Below are 15409 nucleotides of genomic sequence, written 5' to 3' on the forward strand. Positions count from 1 at the left end.
ACTGAGCAATCTTGCATTTATGAAATCTACCAACTTTTTAATGACTGATGATTAACATGCTGTAATACACAGTTTAAATTTAAAAGCTTAAATGATGTACATGAGAGGTTAAGCTTTATTGGCTCCTCCTGGCAGTTTTACAAGGTGATTCTGGATACTTTCCAGTATGACGTCAAATGACGCGATACACCGTGTAATACTGCGTTTTGATGCGACACGCCCACCGCAGTGTACCGCGAAATACCCCACCCATTTTGAATGGCTGCATCTGTATGTTCAGATCTTTACAATGGTATACTGTATAACATTTGCCCTTCAGCCTACTTTGTAAACAATAACAGAAAAAGAATATAAATGCTAAAAAAGCATGTGACAAAAAAATCATTTTATCAGGAATAAAATTAATCTTTCCCGAAAATAATGACATATTTATCAGTCATTGAGTCAGCTTTAAACTCAGGCACTAACTAAAGTTTCAACTGCCATTATTATTATTTTTTTAATCTGAAACTCAACAAAATCAATGTGCTGATCTTTGGAAAACAACCCTACCCATTGGATTTAAAACTATACTATTGCAGGAAATAATATATTAACATTTAATTTAACATCCATCTCCTTAGATGTTACAATTACTTTTGCTATTGTTTTAGAAGTTATGTATGTAAAAATAACATAAGAAAGTTTGTCAAAGAAGCAATTTCTTATCCAGCCATTTCTTGAAACACCTGAAGAGTCTAAATAACAGAACTGTTTGTTCCAGACACATGCAACTCTCTGTCTTAAATGCATCTGCATTTAATTTCCTCTTGCTTTTATACACCCACATTTCATTACAAAAAAATTGAGATGTTCTTGTTTTCACCCTCAAAAGCTTTAAATGTAATCCTATTTTAATCTCCTATCAAAGGCAAAACATATAAAGTGTTCAACTTAGTTTTCAGGCTGAACATTTTCTCTTCAGTGAATCAGAACAGGAATTATTTTCTCTTCTATTAACTCTTTCCTGTAACAATGTGTAGTTTAGGTATGATCCGGAAGCGACTGGAATAGGGCTACAGGGAAAACACAGTCAGGAAAGGAATGGATGGCGAACAGGGGCGGTGCCGACAGTGATTAGGTGCAAGGGGGGAATGCAGGCAAACAAGTCCAGGGAACAGTCCAATGTAGGAAATCTGGGGCTAAGTCCAAAATCCAAAAACCAGGGAATCCATCCAAGACAGAATGATTAAAAACAGGAACATTGACATGGAACAAGGAGATTAAAAATGGAGTGACAAAGGCCAGGCACTCCAAGCCCCAGACTCAGCTTGGTCAGGACACCGTTAGGAAGTCCATGCCCTAAAGCTGTTGAAGAAGGGTGACTTGTTGCTAGGCGGGCCTCCGGGTGTCCGTCTTCCACTGCAAAGCCCCAGTTTCTGGAGCACCAGGTTTAAATAAATGACGGAACAAGGGGGCAGGTGAACGTGATAATGAACTTAACACAAAAGGGTCAGAGTGCCCTCTAGAGGAGGAATGACGATCATGACATTTCCAGGACAGGCATATTTTCTTAACCAAAACATTTCACCCAAAACAGTACTCAATATCCCAAATACTATGTTTTTTCCTTTTAATTTAATAAATTAATTCAAATTTGATAATTATATTAAAAGTTTATTTGGAATAACATACCTGATTGAGATAATGGCCTTCCCATGAGAACAAGCCTAACAGGACCTCCAAAAGAGATTAAAGGAACCCCATAAGCAGAATCCTTTAAAATCACACCATCTGGTGTTGTTACATGGTGATATAAAAACATCATGTTGTTATCACATTTTTAAAAACAAAATATGTTTTAATAAGTGTGTTGTAGGTGTTGGTACAGTATATAGTATCTGAGTAAAACATTTCATATATGTAATGTTATGAATACAAAGGCATAGATTAATGGTTGGTAATAATTGAAATCAAATTCTGAAGGTAGTAGCAAACATTTGCTCTCCCAAATCTTCACTTATTTTACAATCTGTTTTGCAAATACAAATAGTCAAAGTAATCATTTCTTTTCTTTTCTTTTTAGTCTTTTCAAAGTGGAGCAGTGGCTCTGTGGCTTCTGTGGCTGGTAGAGGAATCCTACTCTGTTGGGCTCCTGAGCAAGGCCCTTAACCCCAAATGTTCCAGGGGTGTTGTATAATGGCTGACGCTGTGCTCTGACCCCAAGCTTCTCTCCCTGTCTGTGTGTCTCACAGAGAGCGAGCTGGGGTATGGGAAAAGAAATTCCTAATGCAAGAAATTGTATATGGCTAATAAAGTCTTAGAAATATTCAGAAAACCACTCTTGTTAGTACTTTGAAAAAGAGGCAACTCTGTCATGAAGTTCAAGGGCTTACAAATGCATGACTGAGCTAGAGAATGAAACACCTGCATGTTTTGTTCTTGGTATGGCTGACCTAACCATTTCAAAATGAAGTTATTAAAGCTTTATCACATTTGCTGTTTCATTTTGGACAACTGGATGGTGACAGTCAGGACTTGTTGGCAGCAGTTTCTGGAGCACGCTCAGACCCCACAGAAGCTCAGTCTTCATGAGACGACAAGGTCACAGCAGGTCAGGAATACATTCTACAAATTGGACAGACACCAGGGCAGCACGGGAAAAAAGACCTTGACAGAATGATGGAGATAAATTTATTTCATCAGCAAAGAAAGAGACAGTGTGACAGTGCAACTGCACTACATCTGGGCTGTTAAGAGTAAAAGTTCCCACAGATGAAAGAAATACAATGATGGATTATTATTTAGCTTGATCCTGACTGCAATTCTTTTTTAACTTTATCGAAGAGATGCCTTTTAGCACTGCATCTATTTTAAGGAGTCTATCTCCTTATGTAAACTATTCAAAAAGGGTTTTCAAAAATGGGGTGATACATCTCCATAAAGGAAGCAGTAAACTGTGATAAAACCTTTATTTGTGTGTATTTTTGTATTTTTCTTTTTCCAAAAAAACTGCATAACTGTACCTTCTTTCAACTTGTTCAAAATTTAATTAGTTTTGTTATACTTCATCAGAACCTAACAGTATGGTCCATTATTGTAGAAATTATGTTTTTAATACATGTTTTGATGAGTATTAAATTATCAAATGTACTGAATCTGTCTTATTCGAGAACCTACATTTTTAGCAAATTGATGACATGTTTTTCTTTTACATTTAAATGTTTGACATTTAAAGTACACAGATTTGTACCTCTCTGATACTAAATAATAGTGTTCTTGAATATCAGTTTAGCCAATTAAACCCATTGTTTTGACAGGTGACTACTGTTGTTTTTGTATCCAAAGTGGCTTCCCGTGGAGGTAGAAGATGCTAACAGGGCTGCAATTCAAATCAAGTGACCTTTACAGCAATTGACTGAATTAAGTATGATTTTCTTTCTCCAATGGGAAATACTGTAATTAAGCTATATACAATACTTCCCTGACTGATCTTAATATGATTAAGAATTGGAGTGATTGGAATAGGATTGACAGAGAGAACAAAGGAAATATCTAATTAAAAAAATAACTTTATTAACTTTATCAAAGGGTTGTAAAAAACAAGCTAGATTGTTAAAACTAATGAAGAAGAAAATATCCTTCTAATGGCTATTTTGAATTTTACTTTCTCAATTGGGATAATAATAAACTCTTTGTGATAATACATTGCAAATAAGCATTTCATCGCACTTGTGCATATGACAATAAACTTAATAAACTTAAACTGTAAATGTAAATCCCGTGTTTATGTTGCAATGCATTTATTTGTTACTGTAAGAATGTGTAACATATCTGTCAAAACCTGACTTCAGAAAAGATTTGAGGTCTGACAGGAATCAAAAATCTCCATGACTCCACTTCCTAGACGTTATACTATGGTAAGCTGCTCTCTTCCATTCAGTGTTCTTTTTGCTTCCCTCCTTCACCCCAGCAATTTCACTGTTAACTCCTCACTTTGCATTGGTCTTCATCTTTACAACCAGGTGGTTGGCTCTCTTGATAAATTAGGTCAAGTTATTAAAAGTTATGATTCAAAGGTCATAAAGATGTATGTATAGCTGAAGTGTGAATAATAATTATAATTGTAAAAATTATTTATTTAGGCAGGTTATCACATCAGTTTCATAACTGCAACCTGCAAACCTTTACATTACCTCTTTGTTGTTTTACTGTAGGCACTGCAAATCTCTCTGTGACAATTTCATATTTCCTTTGGAGTGAAATAATCAGAATTTTTGTTTGTTTATTCCACCCCTTTTCATTGCACCTGCACAAGTATGATATACGTGTTGTGTAGGTGTTGTTTTCCTCATTCAAACAAGGTTTGACATTTGTTTCTTTTCTTTGATATGGAAAAAGTTGAGATGGTAATAAGAAAGCTGACTGCTAGTTAGACAAGAGTCAGCCTTGTATTTTCCAAAAATCAATGTTTTGTGGATTTTTTTCTTTCATCCACTTTGGATTTTTTTTTACTTGTAAGTGTTTTGTATCTTGTATAACACTATCTGTTGCAGTTTTTACAGCAAGATGACATTTTACATTTTCAGTAACATTTATCAGTGAACTCATGTTTGATTCTGTTTTTACAAATATACTTCAAATGTTTTAAATTAAATCAGAAAATATGAGTCAAAGATCCTATTATTTAATATGTATTACACTGCATTGCAAAACTATCCAAAGGGAGAAGAGCATAAAAATGTAAACACAGATGGTCCAAACTGCTGGACAAGTACTGAGAGGCTGAGGATCAAAGAAGAATGATGCCACTGTATGGACAATGCTGACTTTGAAAGAGCTGCAGAATTCAATAGCTGAGATAGGAGAAAAAGACCATTAGTCAATAATATCCTGGTCAATCCAAAAAGCTGGCCTGTATGGTAGAGTGGCAAATCTATCTCAAATTCCTCATGGAGTTTAAACGAAGCATTTAAGTGATACAGCAAACATGGCAAACTTTATTGTGGTCAGGTAAAACAATATTGGAAATTTTTGGTCTACATTCAGTTAGGTTGACCCTCAGTTGGAAACCCAACACTGTACTTGACCCAGTCATCATCATCCCTACTGCCAATCATGGTGATAACAGCATAATACACAGTATGTTATGGCACTGCTTCTTATCACCAAAATCTGAAAAGCTTTGTCAACTTTGATCAAGCAAAGTATAGACAAATCTTAAAGCAAAAGATGCTTCAATATCCTGAAAGCCTAAAGCTGAGGAAAATTGCCCTTTCCATCGGGAAATGAGCTAGAGCACAAGGTCAAAGCTGCACTGATGTACTGTAACTGAACAAGAAAAAAGCGAATGTCCTTGAGTGATCCAGTCAAAGTTCTGTCTCGAATCTGATTAAACGTTTATGGTTAGACATGAGAATTGGCATGCCATCAATGATCTCTTAGTAACTTGGCAGAGCCTAAATAAGTTTGCAAAGAAGAATTTGTGACAGCTGTATCATTCTGGTGAGAAAAGATGCAATGTCTTATTTGAAAGGATTCGCAGCTGCAGAAGGTGCTTCAACCAAGTTCAGGTGGTTGAATAATTATGTAATCAAAAGATTTTAAATTTTGATTTTTCTTTGCTGTATTTGCTGAAATGTAACTACTTTCGAACTGAACAAGCTTTGTTTATTTTGTTCAGTCTGACCTTTCATGTTTTGATTAAAATATTAACATAATTTTACAGGATGTAATCACTATGCACTGTAAACTCCACATAAAGAGTTTAAAAGTTCTGGGAGTTTAAAAAGTGGTTGCATCACTCAGCAGTGATTATGTTTTTGCAGATGCTCCTGTATAGTTTTTGAGCAGATAACATTTTTGGACAAAATTAAGTCATTAATTAATTACACCTAAGTAGTTAGTGACACTTTTCATCCATCCAAGGATTTCATCCAGCGTTTTCATGAAGAAAATCAAGGTTTCTACTTCAACAATATTGGATAACCTGTTGCAGACTTTTTAAATATGCGCTTCACTTTGTTTCCAATTTTTTTATCTGGTTTGTGTTTTTCATGGATTATTCTAAAGAACTACTCTATGAGTTTTCTGAATAATTGTATCAGATCCCATTGTAGTCTCATCTGTTCACAACTACAATGTTCTTTCAGGCTATCATTGTCAGGCATTAAACAGAGGATTGAATCTAGCTCTTTTTCTCTGGACTGATTCCAGGTATCCTGATTTTGTACCTGTATATACAATGTTTCTGTACAGATGCAGCCATTCAAAACAAGTGGGGTACACTGCGGTACAATGAGGTGGGTGTGTCCGATCAAAACGTGTCATAACGCGTCATTTCGCGTCATACCGTGCTTTACCAAATGCAAATTAGATTGTCAATAGTATCTGGAATCACCTTGTAAAACTGCCAGGTGGAGCTAATAAAGCTTAACCTCTCATCTACAGCATTTGAGCTGTCACCAGAAAACATCTGATATCGAATCCCGAACACCGCTGAGGGACAATCTTTATTCAATTAAGAATTTAAGTTGTATACTCATTAGACTTTTAAATTTAAACTGTGTATTACAGCATTTTAATCATTATACATTAAACAGTTGGTATATTTTATGAAAGCAAGATTGCTCAGTTGGACAAAAGTACACAACCTACCACCTTTAACATAAATATTTTAATTATCCAGAAATATTTTATGCATCAAAGTCTTTATCGAAGATATCACTAATAGTATTAATAGTGAATGACCTTGGACAAGCTGTAATCTCAAAGTATTACCATGATCCATTGCTTTGTAATCGTCTTTGTAAACTAAAATACTTTATTTTTTCATTGACAAAAAGCAAGCAACCACAGCATTTTGTTGATCCGATCACATATTAGTTTCCAATCATACAAAGTAAGTTTTGAGAATCTCTGATTCAGCATGCCTTTCACATGCTCATAAACGGTAATTTAGGAACATAAACATATTATGTAAACTGTTCTGTATATTGCTGGTCTTGGTAGTTTAAAGAACAAATACACACCAGTATTCAATTTCGCCCTAAACATTTTAAGCATCAAAGTCTTACATGCAGTTATTTTGGAAACTTTTTTACATGCTTCTGACCATGTTACTGTACGTTAATATACTTTGTGAAAATTGATCGTTTTAACCTTTTCTGCGAATACGCTCATTATTGGATTAAACAAAAGCATACTTTTAGAATTGGATTAATAGGGAATATAATATGGATTTGTGTATCTAAATAAATTAATAATGGTATAACTATATTCATATACTGTTGCACAAACAGTAGTATAAGACTTTCCATTGATATGTGTACTGCTGTTTCAGTGCTTGTCACATGACTGCCCAGTGGCGTGATAGCTTAAGTAACTGACTGAGGTCGGGTGTTCAAACCCAGCTGTCGCCATTAGTTTTCTTTTAACAAATAAACATTTCTTTGAAAAACTAAAATAGCAAATATTATTGGCATTATATTGACATGTTTTATATTTCTAAATATCACAACATGTTCGTACTGTATGTACACAGCGGTACCGCAGGGTGTAGGGTGTAGGGTGCAAATCCACTTGTGCCCGAAAGCCCTACATTAATGTTGTTCATTCGCCTGGCGCTGCGCGGTTTTCACATCTCTCTCTCTCTCTGCTGGAGTGCTGGCTGTGCCGAATTTCACTCCACAAAGTCTGAGTCTCTGTGTCTACATTGTTTGTAAACAAACCAGTTTCACATGTATTTTCAAAGTAGAATAGGGCAAGTCTTCCAATGAAAGAAAGTCCACCTTCCCCCTACTGACAAATGTTTTCTTAGGAAAACAGATTCACAACACAAAGCTGTGTCAGTCTTCTGTGTAAAAAAAAATGCTTTGAACACCATAGGTGCTGTTTTTAAGAAGCTGCTGAGTAAAGTATAGGAATTTTCCTGCTGTCAGCAATATTGTGTATATAGTTTTATGTACAGGCTGTGAAAAGTTTCACAAGTAGAAGTCTGGGCAAACGATCCAAACACACACCTAAAGTATGTTGTTGACTTCTTCCTTAGGGAACATTTGAGTGAAATACAAATTTACTGCATCAACTATTTTCCTTTCATTGTCCAGACATTTCCCTTTGCTGTCTTGGTTACATTTAACTTCATCCTAAATTAAATTCATTTTTCATACTATACAGTAAATGTTGTTTTTCACTTTTTATCTCACTTATCATTTTATTTTGTGTTTCAAGCAAAATCTCTTTAAAAATGTTGATGTCACTGCTTCCATATCTGTCCTATCTCATTCTACATATCACAATCTGTATATAACTTCTTTAAAGTTCGCTTTGCTGAAAATATAAACTTTTTATTCGGACTCAGTCTATAGATTTTCTGAAACATCCAAAGAAATATTATAAAGAAATTATATTAGGAAATATAGTTTAACTTTAATTTTAATTTAGTTTTTACTGCTAGTCTTTCTAGTAAAAAAAAATTAGTGGATGTACAAAGACATAAAATGGGTATGATATTACAGGATTATTAATGGTGTTTCATGCTGTGATAAGTAGAAAAGCTACACTAACAAAATCAATATGCACATGGCAATTCATCAGAACTTAATGAAGGCTGCATTTCATGAGTGGCTGATATAGCTTTTTTGATTGCCAGTACTTAATTGATTTGAGGATCTCATTCACCTGTTTCTTTAAGGAAAACAATGTATTGAAATCATGGCTGTCTATCTTTTCCCTGACTCAAAACCCTTTAGAAAAAGAGTGTTTCCTGTTTATTTTGAAGTGTACTTCCTGCTTGTGTCCTGTAATTGAGTTTCAATGATGATTCTGAAGATGCTGTTGCCCTCAGTCTTATTTTGTGTGTAAGATTAGCATTTGTACTTCATCTTTGCATGGGTTCAGACAAGTCAAAAATCCATCTTTCCCTGTAAACAAGAACATATTCACTGTTCTGTCAACTTGGGCTTTATGGCAAGGAAAGTCTTTGTCTCTCCATAAACATTCAGGGTTTTGATGGAAATGTCTAGATAATACAAGATCCTTTTCCAGTATTATTCTCGTGGGGTCTGGGAGACAGGGTATGTTCATCACAACACAATTAATAAGATTATCTCACTTTAGACAAGTAGTGAAATGGTACCCATGATAGGTCTAGAAGGTACATTGAGAATTTACATAAGGCAGTGTTTATTGAAAAACAACAGGCTTACTAGTGCTGTTATTTGACTGATAGACTCTAAGATTTACCACAAGATAAAACTGCAAAGCAAAACCCAAAAGCACTTTGGCATGGGTGCCACAATGAGCATTTAATGTAAGGTTTGACACATGTGAGATTTCCTAGTGTTCCTAAACATTCTTGAAGGTTTGACCAATTAAATTTGGTGGGAGATGCAACTATTTTAACTCATCCTAGTTTTGTTTTGCAGGGAAAACCTTTTTATGAAGAGCAGTAGGAGATGATAACGTCAGGACACTGACTTTATAACCTTTTTTATTTACAGAGAAGGGAAGGGGGAAGGGGAATTAAGAGGAGAAACAGATATAATTTGAAAACATCTGGGTATTTTACAGTGATTATCTACAAAAATACTATAAGTATAAGTATGTCACAGAGAAGGCAGGAGGGGTATCCAAGTGAGTTCTTTCAAAATAGAATGATGGCTCAGCCGCAATAGCACTTAGGTGCAAAGGTTGTGGTTTATTTGGACAGTGCTCCCCACAAACCAACAAAACAAGTATATATAGTGCAAGAGAATAACAAAATAGAACAAAAATACACAAAAAAACACAAACCCCTCCTCCATGAGTAAAGCCAGGAGTCCCACCACGTTTTGGTCCTGTCAGCTAACTCTCAGGGACCCATCCTTCTTGGGCATGATGACTATAGGACTACTCCATTCACTGGTCGATGACTCAATAACTCCCATGTCTCTCATGGTTTGGATCTCTGCTGTCAGAGCTCTAGCTAGTACATATAAACTGAAAAAATATAAAGGAGAGTGTTTGTGTCTGATTTTCTATGAATAAAAGGGACAGATTTTGAGGTCAAATGTGGTTATGTTCTTGCGCATATGGAATTTGGAACTGCTAACTGAGCCCCGAGTGTGCACCCTCGCAAACAAGCTACCTAGCTGACAGGAAAATGGATGTATGAAGGCGTACAATTTAAGTGCAATAACGTGTGTGGTATACTGTACTGTCCGCAGACAGTGAGAGAGATCCCTCTGTCACATTACCTCCCTCATCTCCAGGATTGGCAATCTGGAAAGGTAGTCCGCGGTGATGTTAATCTTGCCTGCTTCATGACAAATTTTGAAACAATAGGTTTGCAATGCCAAGTACTACCTCGTGACCCTGGTGTTGTGAGCCTTCATTGTCTGCAACCAAGTGAATGCTCTGTGGTCAGGGTCCAAATCAAACTCTCGTCCCAGTAAATAGTAGTGGAGGCTATCAAGGGCCCACTTGATGGCAAGACACTCCTTCTCAATGGTGGAGTACCTGGTTTCTTGGGGCAGAAGCTTGCGGCTCAAATATAAGATGGGTTGCTCCTCCCCCACCTTCCTTTGAGCATGTACCGCTCCAATGCCCACAGCGGAGGCATCCACCTGGACCAAAAGCCTCTCCCAAAAGTTTAGACTATGAAGCACTGGGGCAGAGCTAGGATGGTTCTTGAGGTACCAGGCCTCTCCCTTGGCCCATTCACATTTTTGGCTATTGAGTGTCAATCCGGCACAGTGTATCTTCTCCAGGACCTGACAGAGATGTTTGAGGTGCTGCTCACAGATGTTTCTGAAAATGACCACATCATCCAGGTAAGGTACACTCTAAAGCATAATTATTTAATGACTTGTAATTAGGGATTTGGATTTGCATATTTAACCATTTTAACTGGAGCAGTCAATACTACAACTTCTATCATTTAGCATTGCATTTGGTTTAAAACTCAAGCATAAGGATAAGCACATTTCATTCAGCTCACAGCAGTGTATAAAGATTGCCTCAGTATTTTCTTTCATTTTTCCAGTCTGGTCCTCTACCTTTAGGCTCTCAGTTTGGCTGTTCTGGCCATAAACAGCAAAGGTTTATGAACTGTGTGAAAGTGATTCTGAAATTGAAAACAGGAAGCTTTTTTGGTGGTGTTGCTCTAATGCTAATATCCAGGCTTTTTTCAAGAAACATCCATCTGGATGAGGTCCTTGGATCAATTTGCTTTTAACGACAAAACAGGCTAGATGAGCCAAACACCTTCTTGTTGTTTGTATTTATGAATGATGTATGTTAATTCCAAAAATCTATTTTTAAATCTATGGATCTGGGGAAAAGTGTGGTCTACTGATAGAAATGCAAATGCAGATTTGGCAAATGATCAAATTAGCAGAAAGTAAAGAACGAGGAATATGGTTGTCACATTACATCTGAAGTGATTTTTACTAACCAGTGAATTTTATCCACAACACACCCAATCTGTTTTTGAAACATGGAAATGTATTAAGTTTTTTTCACATTTTCAAAAATACTGCAGTTTTTTTATTTCCTTTTTTTATTTCTCTTACATCACTCATCTGACTTTTTATTGTTTTTTATTGTTGTTTAAATTTTATATATTTTCCTTATGACATCTATGAGCTAAAATCAAAAGAACAAAATTATTTTTGGTATGTTAATACAATTAGCAGAAAACTGTGGCTGGAAACATTTTATATATATATATAAAACATTGCATATAATATGTCAGTGGATTTGAATTTGCAGTAAATCTTTAAACATTAGTAAAAGAAAGACTGATAAAATGGTTAATAATTTAACAGTTAAGAAAACAGTTAAGTGTTCCAAGCAGAATCTGATTCTTTGCTATATTTAGATAAAAACACATTAATGTGAATAAGGAATGTCTTTGTCACTGACACCTTAAAGCTGCCTGAAGCGTAATAAATAAGGATGCTAATTACTAGCTGTCAATCTGTCAAGATTCGCTATAGCCTCTTCCTTTGCCTCTTCTAGCAGGCACTTGGAACAATACTCTCTGGCAACTGTCTCATCCTACTTGTCTTGAAGAGAGTGAAATGCACTCAAGCTCACCAGCATCTGTTCCCTTGCCACTTGAGTCAAGGGCAAGAAAATGTTGCAAACTAAATGATAGTCATGATTCTCATCCGTTTTATTCTAACTTAACAAGATGTTTTAGGGCCACCTGTTCAAATGAGGGTTAATAATAACGTATCAGACTAAAATGTAATACCTTTGAACTTTTGTGGATGTATAACCTTTACATATTTAAACTTCTCTGTTATCTGTTGTTCAAAATAATGAATAATCCTGTCATGGTTGATGTGATAACACTACATTTATCCATAAACAAATGGATAAATAACCAGATCTTCTTTAATGTTTTCTGCCTTTACCATTATAATAGTACATGAAACTATCAAGGAAATCTTCAAGCAGACCTCGTGTCTGTAAATTCACCAGATCCAGTTTGTTTACATGTTTGAACATAACATGATGCTTAAAAAATCAAGAATTAGAAGAGACTAGGATAGCACAGTGGTGCAGTAGTTAACACTGCTGCCTCACAGCACTGAAAACCTGGGTTCAATTCTTGAGGTGCTATCTGTATAGAGTTTGTACAGTATGTTCTCCCCAAGTTTGTGTAGGTTTCCTCCGGGTACTTTGGTTTCCTTCCATAGTCCAAAGATATGCTGGTACATTTCTTGGCTTTTGTAAAATTGTACCTGGTGTGTGTTTGTGTCTGTGTGGAGTGTATCCTGCCTTGTGCCTATTGCTTGCAGGGTGTTTAAGCTCTGACCCCTGTAATCCAGTACTGGATAAAGCAGTATAGGAAATTGATGGAAGAGGAAGCTAAGACCAAAAGCAATCAATTAATATTTTTAAATTGAGCTCAGGTGTGCTTTTAGGGATGCAGACTAAACTACCAGCTGTGGAAAGTTATTATCATTTAAAAAATATAGTTTTCTTTTTATTATCCAGAGAAATAAATTAAAAGAGGCAAAACTTAGACAACCAGTCCCATATTGTTAATATTTATGATATGCTTGCATTGTTCTTTATCTTTTCAGATACAAGGAAAATAGATCTCTTGAATACTCTCCAATGCCAAAGTACAGTTTGGTTTATGCGGCAGTGTAATGTTCAGCACTCATAGGAAGTCATTTGCCTGTGATGATGTCTAATTAAGATGAATGGCCACTTCTGGCATGCAACTACTCAAAATGAATAAGGAAACAGCTGTAATCAAACCATGATTTTTTTTCTTGTGAAAGCTATTTGTGAATGAAAATATAGGTCAAAACAGAAGTGTTGCAAGATCTAAAGCTTGCATAAAGAATGACAATTCAAGTGGGTTTTATTTAGAATTAAACAAAACTGCAGAGCATGCAGCAGCAGGTTAAATTAATAGTTTCCTGGAAAGGCAAGTGTGCTGCTTCAGCTGTTTTCTGTCAATTGCTTTTATTAATTAGCTAGATAACACACATTATATTGAGCAATGATGGCAGAAAGCAGTGAGCACAAAACAAATTGCATCCAAAAGATGCCATCTGTTTAATAACTGCCATTCCTTACACTCTGTTAAAAAACAAAGCTAGGGGAATGATTCAGGAGCACCATAGCATGGCAAGCTTCAGAAGATACCAGATGACTAGAAAAACATTCATATATAATCTTTGTTGCAGAGGCATTTCACAGCTTCAGTACTTCAGTAAATAAAAATTAGATTTTTATATGCAGGCAGTTGGAAGTGGGAGTGGTTAGGGTTTTACCTTCTTCCAAACATTTTATTGAAACCTTGCATTTTGAATACTATTATATCCTTTGTAATTCAACTTGTATCTTATTGAATACCAAATCATTATTCGTAGCATATCCAAATAACTTTCTACCAAAGAGAAGTGTACAGTATATTCAACTGCTTCTGTAATTGATGCTGGTGTCCAGAGCATAGATATTAGAATATCTTGACTAGAAACTAATTAGGTTTTCTTAAAATACAAATTAACACCGTTCTTGACATTATTATTAGATTGTTATATTATTTAATATATAACATATATTATATATAATATATAAATATAATGTTATTTAAGTGTCAGGGTTCTGATTGGTAATCAACAGATTCTTGACTGATTCAGAGACAGAAGGTTGTCCCACAAGATTATTTTAACTTGGCTTCTGCTTCAATAAAAGGAAAAATGTGTTTCCACCTCAGCAGGCTGAACGCATCAGTCCTGTGCTTGGATTTATGCAGCAGTGCCAGCAAGTGCTTTAATAAGTATAATTTCACTTGAAAAAGGGTCCCACAAAATGGCAACCATTGCAAGCTGTATTTGAATTCAAGGAAAATAACTGTTGTTTAATCAACTCGGCTATAAGTATATGATGGCTACTAAACTCAAAACATGAGCACTAAATAATGTGAAAAGTGCATAACATTTGATTTGCACAAATAAATATATAACCTGTTATATTTAACCCTGATATATTGATTTATGTAACTATTTATTTAATTTATTAATGAGTAGGATGTCAAAGGCCCACTTAGATGGGGAGAAAAAATAACAAATGCATGTGCAAAACAATGATTAAATAAACTTAGTAAATTATGTGTTTTTAGTCATATTTAGTAAAATTTGTGATTTTTTATCTCTACAGATATGTTTATAGAAATGAGTACAGCCATTTCAGTTGGTCAAGTATACACATCACGCATGAAAGTTTTTTTACATTGTTTCAATAAAAATGGAAGCTAAATATCCCATTCAGTAGAGTAGTTTAGATTACTAATGTTACACAGAAACAATTACAAAGTGAATGAGACAATACTGGCATCCTTTTACAAGAACTTAACTCACACTCAAGAACTGTCTATCTCACCGTGTAATGAAGTATGGTGAGATATACAGTAGCAGAATATCCATAATCCAAGTATGTATTTAAAATATCACAAAAAACAATCGAGATTAACAAAATGTAATAATCAACACTGCATGTTTCTACTCAGTAGAAATACTCAGAGAGCAGATTTTTCTGGTAATGTAATACAATTGTATCAAATAAAATTCAATTACTTTATATTTGAATTTAGATAAACTTTAAGAATGGGGAGAAACGTGGCAGAAACAAACTACAAAACAAAACACAAATAGACACTAAAAGTGAGAAACTGAGCCTGAAGAAACAACTAATAAGAAGGGCTGAGGTATTTCTGCTCACCGATCATTTACTTCTTCCGAACAATAAGGAGAAGCAGTTAAACATGCAAACAATATGCTATGCCTGATGCTACATGTTTGCCCATTGGTAATACATGCAGAAAGTAGCTGGTTTTGGTAATAATATAGAACATTATTTTGCTCTGGGCATCAGATTAATAACAACATTGCCATCTAAATGTGTGCTGTGAAAAGTCTCT

Source organism: Lepisosteus platostomus, chromosome 1 (genome assembly GCF_059453375.1).
Source record: "Lepisosteus platostomus isolate fLepPlt1 chromosome 1, fLepPlt1.hap1, whole genome shotgun sequence".
NCBI lineage: Eukaryota > Metazoa > Chordata > Actinopteri > Semionotiformes > Lepisosteidae > Lepisosteus > Lepisosteus platostomus.